This window comes from Chiloscyllium punctatum, chromosome 14 (genome assembly GCF_047496795.1).
Source record: "Chiloscyllium punctatum isolate Juve2018m chromosome 14, sChiPun1.3, whole genome shotgun sequence".
Taxonomy (NCBI): Eukaryota; Metazoa; Chordata; class Chondrichthyes; order Orectolobiformes; family Hemiscylliidae; genus Chiloscyllium; species Chiloscyllium punctatum.
Genome location: NC_092752.1, coordinates 79,216,807 through 79,236,279, shown reverse-complemented (window position 1 = coordinate 79,236,279; position 19,473 = coordinate 79,216,807). Strand labels below are relative to the sequence as shown.

At 47.3% G+C, this 19,473-nt stretch overlaps 1 long non-coding RNA gene across 2 annotated transcripts in view; it reads left to right on the top strand.

The window, feature by feature from the left end:
- The first annotated feature begins 2,014 nt into the window (after positions 1 to 2,014).
- The window catches only part of LOC140485784 (uncharacterized), a 53,126-nt gene continuing 35,667 nt past the window's right edge, over positions 2,015 to 19,473 (top strand). For both annotated transcript variants that reach the window (XR_011962450.1, XR_011962451.1), the window contains exons 1-2: positions 2,015 to 2,126; positions 15,895 to 16,166. This is a non-coding gene — a long non-coding RNA (uncharacterized lncRNA). The remainder of the gene's footprint in view (positions 2,127 to 15,894; positions 16,167 to 19,473) is intronic.

Here is a 19,473-nt window from a genome sequence, read left to right as displayed (position 1 = left end):
ATTCACTAAGTTTCATTACATGGTCGCTCTGCGATAGTTATGTCCCTTAACAGTTGCACAATGTGTTTTTCAAAGAAACACTGAAAAAAAATTAACCAAACTCATCTTCCAATATCAATGGTGACTGTGTGATTGTCCCAGATTATACAAATATTGAAGTTTCCCAAAGTTATCACAATGTGTTTGTTAAAAAAATTCCAATGAGTTCGTGTGTAATGCAGTGATGAACAATGGAATGCTGTTCAGTGGCTAAAACTGTTCTGCTGCTTGTGACCTTGGCAAGTAGTAGCCAGAATGTACATTCAGACTGACTCTACTTCATGATCTGAGGCCAAATGCTTTCTCTGTAATGCCTTTGTTATCCATTATTGTTATCGTTGCCCATTTTGCCTGAGTTTGCACAAGATTACAAACCACTGAATATTTTTGTTCACCCTGTATCCATGTCTCCCTGGTGTCTAAATCTCTTTTATCTCTGTGTCACAAATCCTTCGACCATATTGCAGCAACGTTGTCCGTTTAAAAAAAAACATAATATATTCTCTTCCACAATTTTCCGTCACAAATCTATTTGCTGATATACGATTTTAGATGAGATTACTTACAGTGTGGAAACAGGCCCTTCGGCCCAACAAGTCCACACCGACCCGCCGAAGTGCAACCCACCCATACCCTTACATTTACCCCTTACCTAACACTACGGACAATTTAGCATGGCCAATTCACCCGACCTGCACATCTTTGGACTGTGGGAGGAAACCGGAGCACCCGGAGGAAACCCACGCAGACACGGGGAGAACGTGCAAACTCCACACAGTCAGTCGCCTGAGGCGGGCATTGAACCCAGGTCTCTGGCGCTGTGAGGCAGCAGTGAGAACCTCTGAGCCACCGTGCCGCCCCGATAAGTCAACACTGACCCTCCGAAGAGCAGCCCACCCAGACCATTCCCCTACACCTAACACTGTGGGCAATTTTCCATGGCTAATTCACCTAACCTGCAACTTTTTGGACTGTGGGAGGAAACCGGAGCACCCGGAGGAAACCCACACAGACACGGGGAGAATGTGCAAACTCCACACAGACAGTTGCCTGAGGCGGGAATTGAGCCCGGGTCTCTGGGGCTGTGACGCAGCAGTGCTAACCAATGTGCCATCGTGCCGCCCTCAACGTAAAAATTTTAGTTAAACTCTGTCTCCTCCTGTTCCTTCCTGCTTGTCTTCAGTCACATTCCCATGCTGCTCCCATACTTCACCTTTCTTCTGTGGTTTTGGAAAGATCCTTTCACTTGAATCCTGTCCCTGCATCCTCTCTGTCAGTTTAATGCCCTGTCCATAAATCTACCAACATGATTGGCCAGGACACTGCTCCTAGCACAGTTCCAGAGGGACCATCCTAATAGATTTTTTTAAAAATCAGGTATGGGATGTGTGAGTCTCTGTCTGACCAGCCTTTATTGCCCAGTCCCAGAAGCCCTTGAACTGAGTAGCTTGCTCGGCCATTTCAGAGGGTAATTAAGGGGCAAACCCTTTGCTGTGGGGATGTCGTGCAGACCACGTGAGGATGGGCAGATGTCCTTCTCTAAAGGACAAGTGTTTGGATTTGTTGTACATCAGTAATGGTTTCATACTTATTTGTGGATTGTTAATTATTATTTTTAAAATTATTGATTTCAAATGTCTCCTTTTCAGATGGCGGGATTCAATCCTGCCTCCCCTGAACATTAGCTGAGGTTTTGGATACATTCTCTCGCAATAATACCACTAGGCCATTACTTCACCTGCTCACTGGGTCCTCATCCCTGAGCACTGATACCAGGGCATCATGAAGCTAAACCCATTCTTCCAACACAATTGTGTGATCCTGACATCTTCCAGCAATCTGGGACTATTACTTAATATCGCTCCATTTTCCAGATCTCTGTGGGACTCTGTGCCATTCTCCATGTGTAACCTTCACTGCATCTGTTTAATTTCCCATTCTGTCTATTTCTCTGTCTCCTGTAGGTGCTGAGGAAACTCCTGAATCAATAGCCTTCCCAGCTGCTGGGTGGGTCGTCCCTCACCTCATTGAACGCAGTTGGTCTGCCAGAGAGAGACAAAGGGAAAGGAGATCTGACCAGTAGTGAGGTAAGGTCACCCACAGTGCACAGAGCAAAGAACAATGAGAGGGCTCCAAACATCTGTTAACACAACATGACATAGATACAGTGCTGGAGGGGAGTACAGTACACACACACACACCCCAGGCTCAATCACCACCCCAATGTAAGTTCTGTTATATTAAAACTCACTTCTCTGCAAAAGTGTATCTATGGCATGTCTTCTGGTCCAGTGTCTTCGATAATTTTTAATCCTGTAACAGATCCTATCGCTGTAACCTCCTCCTTTCCCGATAGTCCCTCCACATATTTGAATTGTGCTGCATTCCAGACTACCTTCCGTATCCCTGTAACTTGGTTCAGTGCCTACAACATGCCTTATCTCGGTAGTCTCCTCCTCCAATAAGGTAAAAACATGGACTGCGGATGCTGGAAACCAGAGTCTAGGTTAGAGTGGTGCTGGAAAAGCACGGCAGGTCAGGCAGCATCCGAGGAGCAGGAAAATCGATGTTTCAGGCAAAAGCCCTTCATCAGGAACAGAGGCCGGGAGCCTGCAGAGTGGGGAGATAAATAAGAGAGAGGGGTGGGGATGGGGAGAAAGTAGCATAGAGTACAGTAGGTGACTGAGGTGGGAAAGAAGGTGATAGGTCAGAGTGGAGGATGGGGGAAGGTAGCAAAGAGTACAATGGGTGAATGGGGGTGGGGATGGGGGTTATAGATCAGGGAGGAGGGTGGAATGGATAGGTGGGAAGGGAGATAGGCCATTAGGACAGGTCATGAGGGCGGTGCTGAGCTCGAAGGGCTGGAGGTGGGTGAGATGGGGGAAGGGGAAATGAGGAAACTGGTGAAGTCCACATTGATTCCCTGGGGTTGAAGTGTTCCGAGGCGGAAGGTGAGGCGTTCTTCCTCCAGGCGTCGGGTGGTGTGGAAGTGGTGGTGGAGGAAGCCCAGGACCTGCATGTCCTCGGCAGAGTGGAAGGGGGAGTTGAAATGTTGGGTCACAGGGCGGTGGGGTTGATTAGTGCGGGTGGCCCAGAGATATTCCCTAAAGTGCTCTGCTCGGAAGTGTCCAGTCTCCCCAATGTAGAGGAGACCGCATTGGGAGCAACGGATACAATAAATGATATTGGTGGATGTGCAGGTAAAACTTTGGATATGGAAGGCTCCTTTGGGGCCTTGGATGGTGGTGAGGGGGGAGGTCTGGGCGCAGGTTTTGCAATTCCTGCAGTGGCAGGGGAAGGTGCCAGGAAGGGAGGGTGGGATTTTGGGGGGAGTGGAACTGACCAGGTAGTCACAGAGGGAATGGTCTTTGTGGAAAGTGGAAAGGGGTGGGGAGGAAAATATATACCTGGTGGTGGGGTCCGTTTGGAGGTGGTGGAAATGTCGGCAGATGATTTGGTTTCTGAGAAGGTTGGTCGGGTGGAAGGTGAGCACCGGGGTGTTCTGTCCTTGTTACGGTTGGAGGGGTGGGGTCTGAGGGCGAAGGTGTGGGATGTAGACGAGATGCATTGGAGGGCATCTTTTACCACGTGGGAAGGGAAATTCAGATCTCTAAAGAAAGAGGCTATCTGATGTGTTCTGTGGTGGAACTGGCCGACCTGGGAGCAGGTACGGTGGATGTGGAGGTATTGGGAATAGGGGTTGGGAATTTTGCAGGCGGTAGGGTGGGAAGATGTGTAATCTAGGTAGCTGTGGGAGTCGGTAGGTTTGTAAAAAATGTCGGTGTCAAGTCGGTTGTCATTAATGGGGATTGAGAGGTCCAGGAAGGGGAATGAATTGTCTGAGATGGTCCAGGTAAATTTAAGGTCAGGGTGGAATGTGTTGATGAAGTTGCTGAATTGCTCAAACTCCTCGAGGGAGCACGAGGTGGTGCCAATGCAGTCATCAAAGTTGCGGAGGAAGACGTGGGGAGTGGTGCCGGTGTAACTACGGAAGATGGACTGTTCTACGTAGCCAACAAAGAGACAGGCATAGCTGGGGCCCATACGGGTGCCCATGGCTACCCCTTTGGTATGGAGGAAGTGGGAGGATTTGAAGGAAAAATTGTTAAGGGTGTGGACAAGTTCAGCCAAACGAATGAGAGTATTATTGGAAGGGTTCTGTTGTGGATGTCGGGAGATGAAGAAACGGAGGGCTCGGAGGACCTGGTCATGGTGGATGGAGGTGAAGAGGGATTGGATATCCATGGTGAAGATGAGGCGTTGGGGGCCTGGGAAACGGAAGTCTTGGAGGAGTGGAGGGTGTGAGTGGTGTCTCAAACGAATGTGGGTAATTCCTGGACTGGGGGATAGGACAATGTTGAGGTAGGTAGACATGCGTTTGATGGAATAGGAGCATGCTGAGAGAATGGGTCGGCCAGGGTGGTCAGGCTTGTGGATCTTGGGAAGGAGATAGAACCGGGCAGTGTGGGATCCCGGACAATAAGGTTGGAAGCTGTGGGTGGGAGATCTCCTCCTGAGGTGATGAGGTTCTGTATGGTCTGGGAGATGTCGGTTTGGTGATTGGAGGTGGGTCATGGTCGAGGGGGTGGTAGGAGGAGGTGTCTTTGAGTTAGCATCATGGTTTCAGCGGTGTAGAGGTCAGTGCACCAGACTCCCACTGCGCCCCCTTTACTGCTGGTTTGACGGTGAGGTCGGTATTGGAGCAGAGGAAGTAGAGGGCTGCACGTTGTGAGGGTGAGAGGTTGGAGTGGGGGAGGGGGGAGATAGGTTGGGGCGGTTAATGTCTCGGTGGAAATTGGAAACGAAGAAATCGAAGACAGGTAATAGGCCAGCGCGGGGTGTCCAGGTGGACGGAGTGTATTGGAGGCCGGCAAAGGGGTCCTCAGAAAATAGGCGGGAGTTTTCATTGTAAAAGTAAGCTCTGAGGCGGAGGTGGTGGAAGAAGTGTTCGATGTCACGGCGTGTATTCTATTCATTGATGTGTGGATGGAGGGGGATAAAGGTGAGGCCTTTGCTGAGGACTGATCATTCATCCTCTGTGAGGGGATGGTCAGGGGGAATGGTGAAAACTCGGCAGGACTGGGAGCTGGGACCAGGCGTAGGTCTGGAGCTGGGGGAGGCGACGGCGCCTGGAACAGGAGTGGGTGTGGTGTTAGGGGCAATGGGGATGGAGTCATGAGCAGGGGTGGTGTTCCCCTCAGGGTACTGGGGGCAGGGATGCTGACGGTGGGACTTGGGGGTGGTGTCAGCAAAATGCAGGTGAGTGGCGTTGGTGGGGCAGAAGTGGTGGCAAACACGGCAGTGGGGGGGCGTGGAAGTCACTGAGTGTGTGACATCAGCGATGATGTGAGTGGCGGAAGTGATGTCACTTGTGGTGTATGAGAAATTGTGAGGGGCGGAAATGGAATTTACTTTATTTTAACCAATAATTTCCTGTCACAAATCTGTTTGACAATGTCATATTTTAATTAAACTCAGTCCCTTACTGTTTCTTTCTGTTGGTCTTCATCCACATCTCCATGGTGTTCTAATATTTCAACCTTTCTCTTTGGACTTGGGAATTTCCATTCACCTCAGATCTGTCCCCCTCCTCATCTGTGTCCATTTATAGCACACTGCATTATCCTGATACCTGGGGAGCCTATCCCAATAAAATAGCTCAGTCTTCCCTGAGTACTGGTAGCAGTGCTCACTGGTCAGAACCACTTCTGATGATACCATTGTGTGATCCTGATACATTCCTGCACTTTGCTGATATCACTGTCTCTCTCCATGTGGTATCCCTCACTGTGTGGGTCTAATTGCAGTCTCTATCAGTGTCTCTCACTCTTGCAGCTACTCCAGATCCTGAGCCAACAGCATTCTCCACTCCAGAGGGAAGCAACTGCACAGGCCAGGGACGGAGACTGGGTATTTCCAGATCTCTGTGGGACTCAGTGCCATTCACCACGTGGAACCTTCATTGCATTAATCTAATTTGCCATTCTGTCTACTTCTCTGTCTCTTGCAGGTATTTCTGATGTCCCTGACTCAGCAGAATTCCCAATTCATGAATCGTCCATCACCACATTGAAGACTGTTGGTCAGCCAGAGACAGATGGAGACGGAGATCTGAACCCTTCAGTAAATCCTGCAGCCGCTAAGATCACTCATAGTAAACAACACAGGGAGGAGTTAGTGGGCTTTAATTCAGACCCTGAGGGCATGATGTAGGAACAATGCTGGGCAAGGAACATGAGAAAATTCTCAAGCTTCATTATCACCATCTTGTCTGTAAATTCATCTGTTCCACAGAACCCTCCCTATGTCTGTCAGTTTCTCCATTGTCTGTTTCATCGATACCACTTCCCCTATCTCTATCAGCCCCGACAATCCTGCTTATCCCTGTAAGCTCCTCATATCAGTAAAACTCTCCAAGTTTCTGCCTTTGCCTTTAATCCTGGGTTCTGTCACATCTCTCCTTAACTGAAGAAAAACAACTCTTCAGTTCCTTAAGCCATCCTGGTCAGTGTAGTCCTTTCCAGACCTGAAAAGCCTCACTGTCTTAGTGACTGTTTTGAACTCCTACTACCTTCATGATCTCTGTAACATTCCCGTCACGACAACAAAAAAGCTCTGGACCTTAGTAACCTCCTCCAGCTGTGAGACTCCTCCTTGTCTCTGGGCACAGTGCAGAGTGACCCTGCTTCTCTCATAAATTAGTTTCTGCATTTCTAATGATAATTATGAATTCTTCCTGTCTCTAAAACGCACTCAGTCTCTGTAAACTCTGCTGGTCCCGATTGATGGAATTTCCTTCGGTAACAACAAACCTTGATACCTTAAATCTCCTCCAGACGCGACCACACAGTTTATTTCTATAACCTCTATGAGTGATAGAGTCCTAGAGATGTACAGCACGGACACAGACCCTTCGGTCCAACCCGTCCATGCCGACCAGATATCCCAACCCAATCTAGTCCCACCTCCCAGCACCCGACCCATATCCCTCCAAACCATTCCCATTCATATACCCATCCAAATGCCTCTTAAATGTTGCAATTGTCCCAGCCTCCACCACATCCTCTGGCAGCTCGTTCCATACACGTTCCACAATCTGCGTGAAAAGATTGCCCCTTAGGTCTCTTTGATATCTTTCCCCTCTCACCCTAAACCTATGCCCTCGAGTTCTGGACTCCCTGACCCAAGGGAAAAGACTTTGTCTATTTATCCTATCCATGCCCCTCATAATTTTGTAAAACTCTATAAGGTCACCCCTCAGCCTCCGAAGCTCCAGGGAAAACCACCCCAGCCTGTTCAGCCTCTCCCTGTAGCTCAAATCCTCTAATCCTGGCATCATCCTTGTAAATCTTTTCTGAACTGTTTCAAGTTTCACAACAATTCTTCCGATAGGAAGGAGACCGGAATTGCACAAAATATTCCAACAGTGGCCAGACCATTGTGCTGTACAGCCGCAACATGACCTCCCATCTCCTGTACTTAATACTCTGACCAATAAAGGAAAGCATACCAAATGCCGCCTTCACTCTTTTATCTATCTGCGATTCCACTTTCAAGGAGCTATGAACTTGCACTCCAAGGTCTCTTTGGTCAGCAACACTCCCTAGGACTTTACCATTACGTGTATATGTCCTGCTCAGACTTGCTTTCCCAAAATGCCGCACATCGCATTTATCTGAATTAAACTCCATCTGCCAGTTAGCCCATTGTCCCATCTGGTCCAGATCCTGTTGTAACCCTCTTCGCTGTCCACTACACCTCCAATTTTGGTGTCATCTATAAACTTACTAACTATACCTCTTATGCTCGCATCCAAATCATTTATGTAAATGACAAAAGGTAGAGGGCCCAGCACTGATCCTTGTGACACTCCACTGGTCACAGGCCTTCAGTCTGAAAAACAGCCCTCCACCACCACTATCTGTCTTTTACCTTTGAGCCAGTTCTGTATCCAAATGGTTAATTCTCCCTGTATTCCATGAGTTCTAACCTTGCTAATCAGCCTCCCATGGGGGACCTTGTCGAATGCCTCACTGAAGTCCATATCGATCACATCTATCACTCTGCCCTCATCAATCTTCTTTGTTACGTCGTCAAAACACTCAATCAAGTTTATGAGACATGATTTCCCACGCACAAAGCCATGTCAACTATTCCTAATCAGTCCTTGCCTTTCCAAATACATGTGCATTTTGTCCCTCAGGATTCCCTCCATCAACTTGCCCACCACTGAGTTCAGGCTCACCGGTCTATACTTCCCTGGCTTGTCTTTACCACCCTTCTTAAACAGTTGCACCACTTTTGCCAACCTCCAGTCTTCTGGCATCTCACCTGTGATTATTCATGATACAAATATCTCAGCACGAGGCCCAGCAATCACTTCTCTAGCTTCCCACAGAGTTCTCAGGTACACCTGATCAGTTCCTGGGGGTTTATTCTCCTTTTACTGTTTCAAGACATCCAGCACTTCCTCCTCTGTTTCTCTGGACATTTTGCAAGATGTCACCATCGATTTCCCTACAGTCTATATCTTCCATATGAATTTCTACAGTAAATACTGATACAAAATATTCATTTCGTATCTCCCCCATTTTCTGCGGCTCCACACAAAGGCCGCCTTTCTGATCTTTGTGGGGCCCTATTCTCTCCTTCGTTACCCTTTTTTTCCTTTATTATATTTGTAAAAGCCCTTTGCATTCTTCATCATTCTCTTTGTCAGACCTATCTCATGTCCGCGTTTTGCCCTCCTGATTTCGCTCTTAAGTATACTCCAACTTCCTTTCTACTCTTCTAAGGATTCACTCTGTCTACCCTGTCTATTCTTGACATACGCTTCCTGCTTTTTCTGAACCAAACACTCAATTTCTTTAGTCATCCAGAATTCCCAATAATTACCAGCCTTCCCTTTCACCCTGACAGGAATATACGTTCTCTGGATTCTCATTACCTCATTTCTGAAGGCTTCCCATTTTCCAGCCGTCCCTTTAGCTGCGAACATCTGCCTCCAATCAGCTTTCAAAAGTTCTTGCCTTATACCGTCAAAATTGGCCTTTCTCCCATTTAGAACATCAACTTTTAGATCTGGTCTATTCTTTTCCATCACTATTTTAAAACAAATAGAATTATGGTCGCTGGCCTCAAAGAGCTCCCCCACTGACAGCTCACTCACCTGCCCTGCCTTATTTCCTAAGAGTAGGTGAAGTTTTGCACCTTCTCTAGTAGGTACTTCCACATACTGAATCAGAAAATTGTCTTGTACACACTTAACAAATTCCTCTCCATCTAAACCTTTAACACAATGGCAGTCCCAGTCAATGTTTGGAAAGTTAAAATCCCCTACCTTACCTACCCTATTATTCTTACAGATAGCTGAGATCTCCTTACAACTTTGTTTGGCAATTTCATTTTGACTATTGGGGGGTCTGTAATACAATCCTAATAAGCTGATCATCCCTTTCTTATTTCTCAGTTCCACCCAAATAACTTCCCTGGATGTATTTCTGGGAAAATCCTTCCTCAGCACAGCTGTAATGCTATCCCTTATCAAAAATGCCACTCCCCTTCTCTCTTGCCTCCCTTTCTATCCTTCCTGTTGCATTTGTATCCTGGAACATTAAGCTGCCAGTCTTGCCCATCCTTGAGCCATGTATCTGTAATTGCTATGATATCCCAATCCCATGTTCCTAACCATGCCCTGAGTTCATCTGCCTTCCCTGTTAGACCCCTTGCATTGAAATAAATGCAGTTTAATTTATTAGTCCTCCCTTGTCCCTGCCTGTCCTGACTGTTTGACTCCCTTCTGTTCTCAGCTGGACCCGTCTCAGATCGAGCTACCAAAATCCTCCCTGTGATTGTTATCACATCCCATCCCTGCATTCCTCCAAAATCCATGTAAAGTCCTACCATTCCTAAAACTCACCCTGTATCTGTCACCTGTCCCAGCTTCCACATCCCTCCCTATCTCCCTATCTCCGTAAGACACCATCCCCCCACCCACCCCCGTCCCAGTTACTACATCCCGCTGTATCACGAAATGCCAGTAGTCACTATAATATCAGATTAAGGCGTGAAAGCAGGAATACTGTACTGGGTTAAATGATCAGTCGTGATCACATTGAATGGTGGGACCGACTCTGTGGTCAAATGGCCGATACCTGCTCTTCTTTCCTGTGCTTCTCTATAAACTTACGATCCATATAACCTCCTTCAGTCCCCACATCCCTCCCTCTCTCCATAAACTCCTTCAGTCCCCACATCCCTCCCTCTCTCCATAAACTCCTTTAGTCCCCATGACTCTTCCTATCCATATAACCTGAATCATTCCCCAGAAACCTCCCTAACTTCATAACCTCCAAAAAGCCCCACGACCCTCCCTATCTCCATAATCTCATCCTGACCCAAAGACCCACCCGTTCAGAGTAACCTACTTCAATCCCCATGATCCTCCTGATCTGTGCAACCTCCTTCAGGCCCAACAGCCCTGCAGATCTCTTTGGCCCCTTTCAGGCCCCACAGCACTCCCTATCTCCATAATGTCCTTCAGTCCCCACGACCCTCCTTATTCCCAAAACATCTATTACCTGTTGAACCTGTAAGCTACATTTTTCAGATTGATAAACCCGAACTCCCATAACCCTTTCTGCTGTCAGTCTGAAACCAAACAGTGTTAACCTGATAGTAGGTCGGGAGCTGAAGTATGTTTGAAAGGATATGTCAATGAACAATAACTGGACCCTTAGAAACGCTTTTAATAAAAAGAGAGTATGTTTTTGAGCATGTTGGATTTTATTTTTATTGGTGAGAATATAAATGGCAGAATAGATACGGGTGTAGGAGTGGTTGTACCGAGGAAACGGTTTATTTGAATTTTCAGAAACCTTTACACAAGTTTCAATAAGGGCTAAAGAGTAACTTGTTAGAGAATAGGGCACCTTAACTGTCAGGAGGTGGGTGAGATATTAGACGAAATAGTGTTGTCAGAATTTACTGTGGAGAAAGACATGGAAACTCGGGAAGTTGGGGACATAAATAGTGATGTCTTGGAAAGAATCCTCACCAGAGAAGAGAAAGTGCTGCAATATTAAAATAAATAAAGGTAGATCAATCCTCAGTCACTTGTTAGTTTGATGCTAGAATATTGTGGGAATCTGGGGAAGAGATTGCAGTGTCCCTAACAGAGATATTTATATTATCAACATACACAATGAGTTACTGGAAGACTGGAGGGTGTTCCATCACTTTAAGGCTTCAGGGAGCAGCCAGGAAATCACAGCCCAGTGATCTACTGGTATGTTGTTGGAGGAGATTCTGAGAGAAATGAGCTACATATATTTGGAAAGGCAAGGGCTGATTTGAGATAGTCAGCATGGTTTTGTGAGTGGGAAATCGTGTTTCACAAACCGGATTGACTCTTCGAGGAGTTGACCAAGAGATCGATGAAGGCAGAGCAGTCAACGTTGTCTACATGAACTTCAGCAAAGCATTTGACAAGGTTCCAGGGATGTCGAACATCTAATCAATAGGAAGAAGGAAGCTAACTTAAGTTTGAGGAACCAAGGATCAGAAGCTCTAGAGAGTTACATGGGGCAGCACGGTGGCTCAGTGGTTAGCACTGCTGCCTCACAGCACGAGGGACGCGATTTCAATTCCAGCCGCAGGCGACTGTCTGCGTGGAGTTAGCACATTCTCTCCATGTCTGCGTGGGTTACCGACAGGTGCTCCGGTTTCCACCCACAGCCCAAAGATGTGCAGGTTAGGTGAATCAGCCATGCGTTGTTCAAGAAAGGGAATAGAGATAATCCTGGGAATCACAGACCTGTCAGTCTTCTGTCTGTGATGTGCAGATTATTGGAGACTCTGAGATCCAGGATTTATGATTCCTTGGAAAACCATAGTTTGATTATTGAATGTCATTATGGCTTTGTAAGGGACAGGTCATACCACACAAATCATATTGAATCCTTTGAGAATGTGACAAAACACATTTATGGCTCATTGAGAAAGTACAGAGCATGGGATACAGGGAAACCTGCCTGCCTGGATACAGAATTCCTGGCCCATAGAAGACAGAGGGTGATGACAGATGGAAATCATTCAGCCTGGAGCTCAGTGACCAGTGGTTTTCTGCAGAGAGAGGTCAAAACATCTCTGCTCTTTGTGATTTTATGTATGACTTGGATGTGTGAGTGGAAGAGTGGGTAAGTAAGGTTGCCAATGACACGAAGGTTGGTGGAGTGGTGAATAGTGTGGATGTCTGCTGGAGGTTGCAATGGGGCATTGACAGGATGTAGAGCTGGGCTGAGAAGTGGCAGATGAAGTCAAATCTGGAAAAGTGTGAAGTGCTTCATTTTGGAAGGTGAGACTTGAATGCAGAATACAGGGGTAAAGGCAGAATACTGAATAGTGTGGAGGAACAGATGGATCTTGGATTTCATGAGCAGAGATCCCTCAAATTTGCCACCAACCTGATAGTGTTGTTAAGAAAGAATATGTTGTATTGGCTTTCATTAGCTGGGGGATTGAGTTTTAAAGCAATGAGGTTATGCTGCAGCTCTATACAGTCCTGTTTAGATCTCAATTAGAATATTGTGTTCAGTTTTGTTCCCTTCATTACAGGAAGGATGTGGAAGCTTTAGAGATTGTAAAGAGAAGATTTACCAGGATACTGCCTGGACTGGAGCGCATGTCTGATAAAGAAAGGTTGAGGGAGCCAAGTCTTTTCTCATTGGAGTGAAGAAGAGTGTGGTGTGATTTGTTAGAGGTGAACAAAATGGTGTGAGGCAACGATAGAGTGAACAGTGAGAGACCGCTTTATCCCATGGTACAAGGGGTCATAATTGTAGGGTGATAGGAGGATAGGTAAGGGGGGATTTCAGAATTAGTACTTTACACAGAGAGTAGTGAGTGGGTGGAACAGGACATTTTACCAGACTCTTGGATAGGTACATGGATGATAGCAAAATGAAGGGTATGTCAGTGATTTTGATCTTACAGTCAGGTAAAAGATGGGCATGGCATCATGGCCGAAGGGTCTTGTGCTGTACTGTTCTGTGTTCTACGTTCTGTCTGGTAATCTGGGTAATAAACTCAGATCAATGTAAAAGGATATGGCATTCAGGAGGAGCTAGTCAACTGGATACAAAATTGGGCTTGATGGTAGGAGACAGAGGGTGATGGGAGACATGTTGCCTTCCTGACTAGAGACATGTGACCAGCGGTGAAGTGGGTCCACTGTTGTTTGTCATTTGGATAAATGGTTTGGATGGGAATATTGGTTTTGTGGGAAGTTTTTTGAGTGATACTGAAATTGTTGGTAAAGTGGACAGCGCAAAACGTTACGTATGATACAACAGGGCGAATAGTACACTGGGATCGTGAGCTGAAGAATAGTAGATGGAGTTTAATTAGATAAATGTGAGGTGTTCCATTTTGGTGAAACAAACCAGAGTGGGTTTGTACAGTTAATGTTCGGGCCCTGGGTAGTGTTGTCAGTCAGAGACCCAGGGATGCAGGTAGATAGTTCTTTGTAAGTGGTGTCACATGTAGACAGGCTGGTGAAGCAGACATTTGGGGTGGTTATCTCCATTCGGGAGAGCACAAAGCGTCGGAGAAGGATGTCATGTTGTGGCTGGAAAAGACATTGGTGGGGCCACCATAAAACATTGTTGATCAGTGGGAAGAATTCATCTGGTTCACTCACCTCCTTTAGGGAAGGACATCAAATATTCTAACCTGGTCTGGCCGACATGTGACTCCAGACCCACAGCAATATGGCTGACTCTGAGCTACCCTCTGGGTAATTAGCAGTGGGGTCAAAGACCGTTGTTCCAGGCAGTGACACCCACATCCCATGAATGAATATATAAAAATACCGATGTCCCTCCGTACCTCTGCAAACCCCTCCAGCTGCAGCAATCCGTCCTGGCTTTGTAACACCCTGACCACTCTCTGTGACACTCTCACCACCTCCAGCACCTTCACCTCTCCCTGTTCCTATTGTGTCAATGAACCCTGACCGTGGCTCCCCTTCCTACAGCCCTCCTCCTGCGAGCAGACCCATTGCAATCCATTACCATTGACTCCTAAAACACTCCCTCACTTCAGGATTTTAAGTACTCTTTGGTGATCCTCTTCGCCTCATAATCTAGTATGATCCCTTTCGTCCTGAGTGAGGGATCAGTGGGAATTTCTTGCTGAGGTTTTTACTGTTTCAGTGGAATGTCCTTTTGTTGAGTATTTTGCATTGTTCCTTCAAATGGTTTCCACTGTTCATTTACAGACATATGTTTCAGTCTGTTTAGCTTGTTTATCTTGGTCAGTTCCCCTCTCACACACACATAATTGGCTATTTTTATTTCTACTTGTAGCTTGTCCTTTCTGTGTTTCACTTTAAAACTTTGTTTATTTAAACTGCACTTTATCACAATTTCCCGAAGGATCTCTCCAGGTGACATTACTCATTCACTAAGTTTCATTACACGGTCGCTCTGCGATAGTTATGTCCCTTAACAGTTGCACAATGTGTTTTTCAAAGAAACACTGAAAAAAAAATTCTCCGAACTCCTCTTCCAATATCAATGCTGTCCGTGTGATTGTCCCTGATAATACAAATATTTACGTTTTCCAAAATTATCACAATGCCTTTGTTAAAAAATTCCAAGAGTTCCTGTTGAATGCAGTGATGAGCAATGAAATGCTGTTCGGTGGCTAAAACTATTCTGCATCTTGTGTTTTTGGCAAGTAGTAGCCAGAATTTACATTCAGACTGACTCTACTTCATGATCTGCGGCCAAATGATTTCTCTGTAATGCCTTTGGTATCCATTATTGTTAGCGTTACCCATTTTGCCTGAGATTGCACAAGATTACGAACCACTGAATATTTTGTTCACCCTGTATTCATGTCTCCCTGTTGTCTAAATATCTTTTATCTCTGTCTCACAAATCCATCGACCTTATTGCAGCAACGTTGTCCATTCAAAAAAAACATAATATACTGCCTTCCACAATTTTCTGTCACAAATCTATTCGCTGATGTACAATTTTAGTTAAACTCTGTCCCATCCTGTTCCTTTCTGCTTGTTTTCAGCCACATTCCCATGCTGTTCCATTGCTTCACCTTTTCCCTTTGGATTTGGAAAGCTCCTTTCACCTGCATCCTCTCTGTCAGTTTAATGCCCTGTCCATAAACCTACCGACATGATTAGCCAGGACACTGGTCCCAGCACAGTTCCAGGGGGATCATCCTAATAGATATTTTTAAAAATCAGGAATGGGATGTGTGAGTCTCTGGCTGACCAGCCTTTCTTGCCCAGTCCTAGAAGCCCTTGAACTGAGTAACTTGCTCGGCCATTTCAGAGGGTAATTGAGAGGCAAACACTTTGCTGTGGGGATGTCGTGCAGACCACGTGAGGATGGGCAGATGTCCTTCTCTAAAGGACAAGTGTTTGGATTTATTGTACATCAGTAATGGTTTCATACTTATTTGTGGATTGTTAATTATTATTTTTAAAATTATTGATTTCAAATGTCTCCTTTTCAGATGGCGGGATTCAAACCTGCCTCCCCTGAACATTAGCTGAGGTTTTGGATACATTCTCTCGCAATACTATCACTAGGCTATTACTTCACCTGCTCACTGGGTGCTCATCCCTGAGCACTGATACAAGGGCATCATGAAGCTAAACCCATTCTTCCCACACAATTGTGTGATCCTGACATCTTCCAGCAATGTGGGACTATTTCTTCATATCGCTCCATTTTCCAGATCTCTGTGGAACTCAGTGCCATTCTCCATGTGTAACCCTCACTGCATCTGTTTAACTTCACATTCTGTCTATTTCTCTGTCTCCTGTAGGTACTCAGGAAAGTCCTGACTCAATAGCCTTCCCAGCTGCTGGGTGGATCGTCCATCACCTCATTGAATGCAGTTGGTCTGCCAGAGAGAGACAAAGGGAAAGGAGATCTGGAGCCTTCAATAAATCCAGTAGTGAAGTAAGGTCACCCACAGTGCACAGAGCAAAGAACAATGAGAGGGATCCAACCATCTGTTAACACAACATGACATAGTACAATGCTGGAGCGGAGCACAGTGCACACACACACCCCAGGCTCAATCACCACACCAATGTAAGTTCTGTTATATTAAAACTCACGACTCTACACCAGTGTATCTATGGCATGTCTTGTGGTCCAGTGTCTTCAATAATTTTTAATTCCTGTAACAGATCCTATCGCTGTAACCTCCTCCCTTCCCGATAGTCCGTCCACATATTTGAATTGTGCTGCATTCCAGACGACCTTCCTTATCCCTGTAACTTGGTTCAGTGTTAACAACATGCTTTATCTCGGTTGCCTTCTTCTCCAACAATGTAAACACAAGGACTGCAGATGCTGGAAACCAGAGTCTAGATTAGAGTGGTGATGGAAAAGCATGGCAGGTCAGGCAGCATCCGAGGAATAGGAAAATCGACGTTTCGGGCAAAAGCCCTTCATCAGGAATAGAGGCCGGGAGCCTGCAGAGTTTGGAGGTAAATGAGAGGGGGGTGGGGATAGGGAGAAAGTAGCATAGAGTATAATAGGTGAATGGGGTGGGGAAGAAGATAATTGGTCAGAGTGGAGGATGGGGGAAGGTAGCAAAGAGTACATTGGGTGAATGGGGGTGGGGATGGGGGTGATAGGTCAGGGAGGAGGGTGGAGTGGATAGGTGGGAAGGGAGATAGGCTGTTAGGACAAGTCATGGGAGGCTGAGCTGGAAGGCTGGAGGTGGGGTGTGAGGTGTGGGAAGGGGAAATGAGGAAACTGGTGAAGTCCACATTGTTGCCCTGGGGTTGAAGTGTTCCGAGGCGGAAGGTGAGACATTCTTCTTCCAGGTGTCAGGTGGTGACGAAGCAGCGGTGGAGGAAGCCCAGGACCTGCATGTCCTCAGCAGAGTGGGAGGGGGCATTGAAATGTTGGGCCACAGGGCAGTGGGGTTGATTGGTGCGGGTGTACCAGAGATGTTCCCTAAAGTGCTGTGCTCGGATTGTGTCCAGTTTCACCAATGTAGAGGAGAGCGCATAGGGAGCAACGGATACAATAAATGATATTGGTGGATGTGCAGGTAAAACTTTGGATGTGGAAGGCTCCTTTGCGGCCTTGGATGGTGGTGAGGGGAGAGGTGTGGGCGAAGGTTTTGCAATTTCTGCAGTGGCAGGGGAAGGTGCCAGGAAGGGAGGGTGGGATTTTGGGAGGCGTGGACCTGACCAGGTAGTCACTCAGGGAACGGTCTTTGCGGAAGGCAGAAAGGGGTGGGGAGGGAAATCTATCCCTGGTGGTAGGGTCTGTTTGGAGGTGGCGGAAATGTCGGCGGATGATTTGGTTTATGCGAAGGTTGGTAGGGTGCAATGTGAGCACCAGGGGCGTTCTGTCCTTGTTACGGTTGGAGGGGTGGGGTCTGAGTGCGGAGGTGTGGGATGTGGACGAGATGCGTTGGAGGGCATCTTTAACCACGTGGGAAGGGAAATTGCGATCTCTAAAGAAGGAGTCCATCTGGTGTGTTCTGTGGTGGAACTGGCCCTCCTGGGAACAAGTATGGCGGAGGCGGAGGAATTGGGAATACGGGTTGGCAAATTTGCAGGCGGTAGTCTGGGAAGAGGTGTAATCTAGGTAGCTTTGGGAGTCGGTAGGTTCATAAAAAATGTCGGTGACAAGTCGGTTGTCATTAATGGGGATGGAGAGGTCCAGGAAGGGGAGGGAGGTATCAGAGATGGTCCAGGTAAATTTAAGGTCAGGGTGGAATGTGTTGGTGAAGTTGATGAATTGCTCAAACTCCTCAAGGAAGCACGATGTGGCGCCAATGCAGTCATCAATGTAGCGGAGGAAGACGTGGGGAGTGGTGCCGGTGTAACTACGGAAAATGGACTGTTCTACATAACCAACAAAGAGACAGGCATAGCTCGGGCCCATACAGGTGCCCATGGCTACCCCTTTGGTCTGGAGGAAGTGGGAGGATTTGAAGGAAAAATTGTTAAGTGTGAGGACAAGTTCAGACAAACGAATGAGAGTGTCGGTGGAAGGGTTCTGTTGTGGCCGTCAGGAGATGAAGAAACGGAGGGCTTGGAGGTCCTGGTCATGGTGAATGGAGGTGTAGAGGGATTGGATATCCATGGTGAAGATGCGGCGTTGGGGGCCTGGAAAACAGAAGTCTTGGAGGAGGTGGAGGGTATGGATGGTGTCTCGAATGAATGTGGGTAATTCCTGGACTGCGGGAGAGGGCAATGTCGAGGTAGGCAGACATGAGTTCGGTGGGGTAGGAGCATGCTGAGAGAATGGGTCGGTCAGGATGGTCAGGCTTGTGGATTAGATTAGATTAGATTACTTACAGTGTGGAAACAGGCCCTTCGGCCCAACAAGTCCACACCGCCCCGCCGAAGCGTAACCCACCCATACCCCTACATCTACATTTACCCCTTACCTAACACTATGGGGATCTTGGGAAGGAGGTAGAATCGGGCAGTGGGGGATCCCGGACAATGAGGTTGGAAGCTGTGGGTGGGAGTTCTCCTCCTGAGGTGATGAGGTTCTGTATGCTCTGGGAGATGACGGTTTGGTGATGGGAGGTGGGTCATGGTAGAGGGGGTGATAGGAGGAGGTGTCTTCGAGTTGGCATCATGGCTTCAGCAGTGTAGAGGTCAGTGCACAAGACTACCACTGCACCCCCTTTATCTGCTGGTTTGATGGTGAGGTCGGCAGAGGAAGTGAAGGGCTGCACGTTGTGAGGGTGAGAGGATGGAGTGGGGGAGGGGGTAGATAGGTTGAGGCGGTTGATGTCTCGGTGGAAGTTGGAAATGTAGAAATCGAAGACAGGTAATAGGCCAGCGCGGGGTGTCCTGGTGGATGGAGTATGTTGGAGGTGGGCAAAAGGGTCCTTGAAAGGTGGGTGGGAGTCTTGATTGTAAAAGTATGCTCGGAGGCGTCAGAAGAAGTGTTCAATATCTCAGCGTGTATTAAATTAATTGATGTGTGGACGGAGGGGGATAAAGGTGAAGTCTTTGCTGAGGATTGATCATTCATCCTCAGTGAGGGGGAGGTCAGGAGGAATGGTGAAAACTCGGCAGGACTGGGAGCTGGGACCTGGCGTAGGTGTGGAGCTGGGCGAGGCGACGGAGCCTGTAACAGGAGTGGGTGTGGTGTTAGGGGGAATGGGGGTGGAGTTATGAGCAGGGGTGGTGTTCCCCTCCGGATTCTGGGGTAGGGATTGTGATGGTGGGACCTGGGGGTTTGTCAGCAGAATGCAAGTGCGCGGCATTGGTGGGGGCGGAAGTGGTGACAAACACGGCAGTCGGGGGGGGGGCATGGAAGTCACTGAGTGTGTGACATCAGCGATGATGTGAGGGGCGGAAGTGATGTCATTTGGGTGTGTGAGGAATTATGAGGGGCAGAAATGGCATTTACT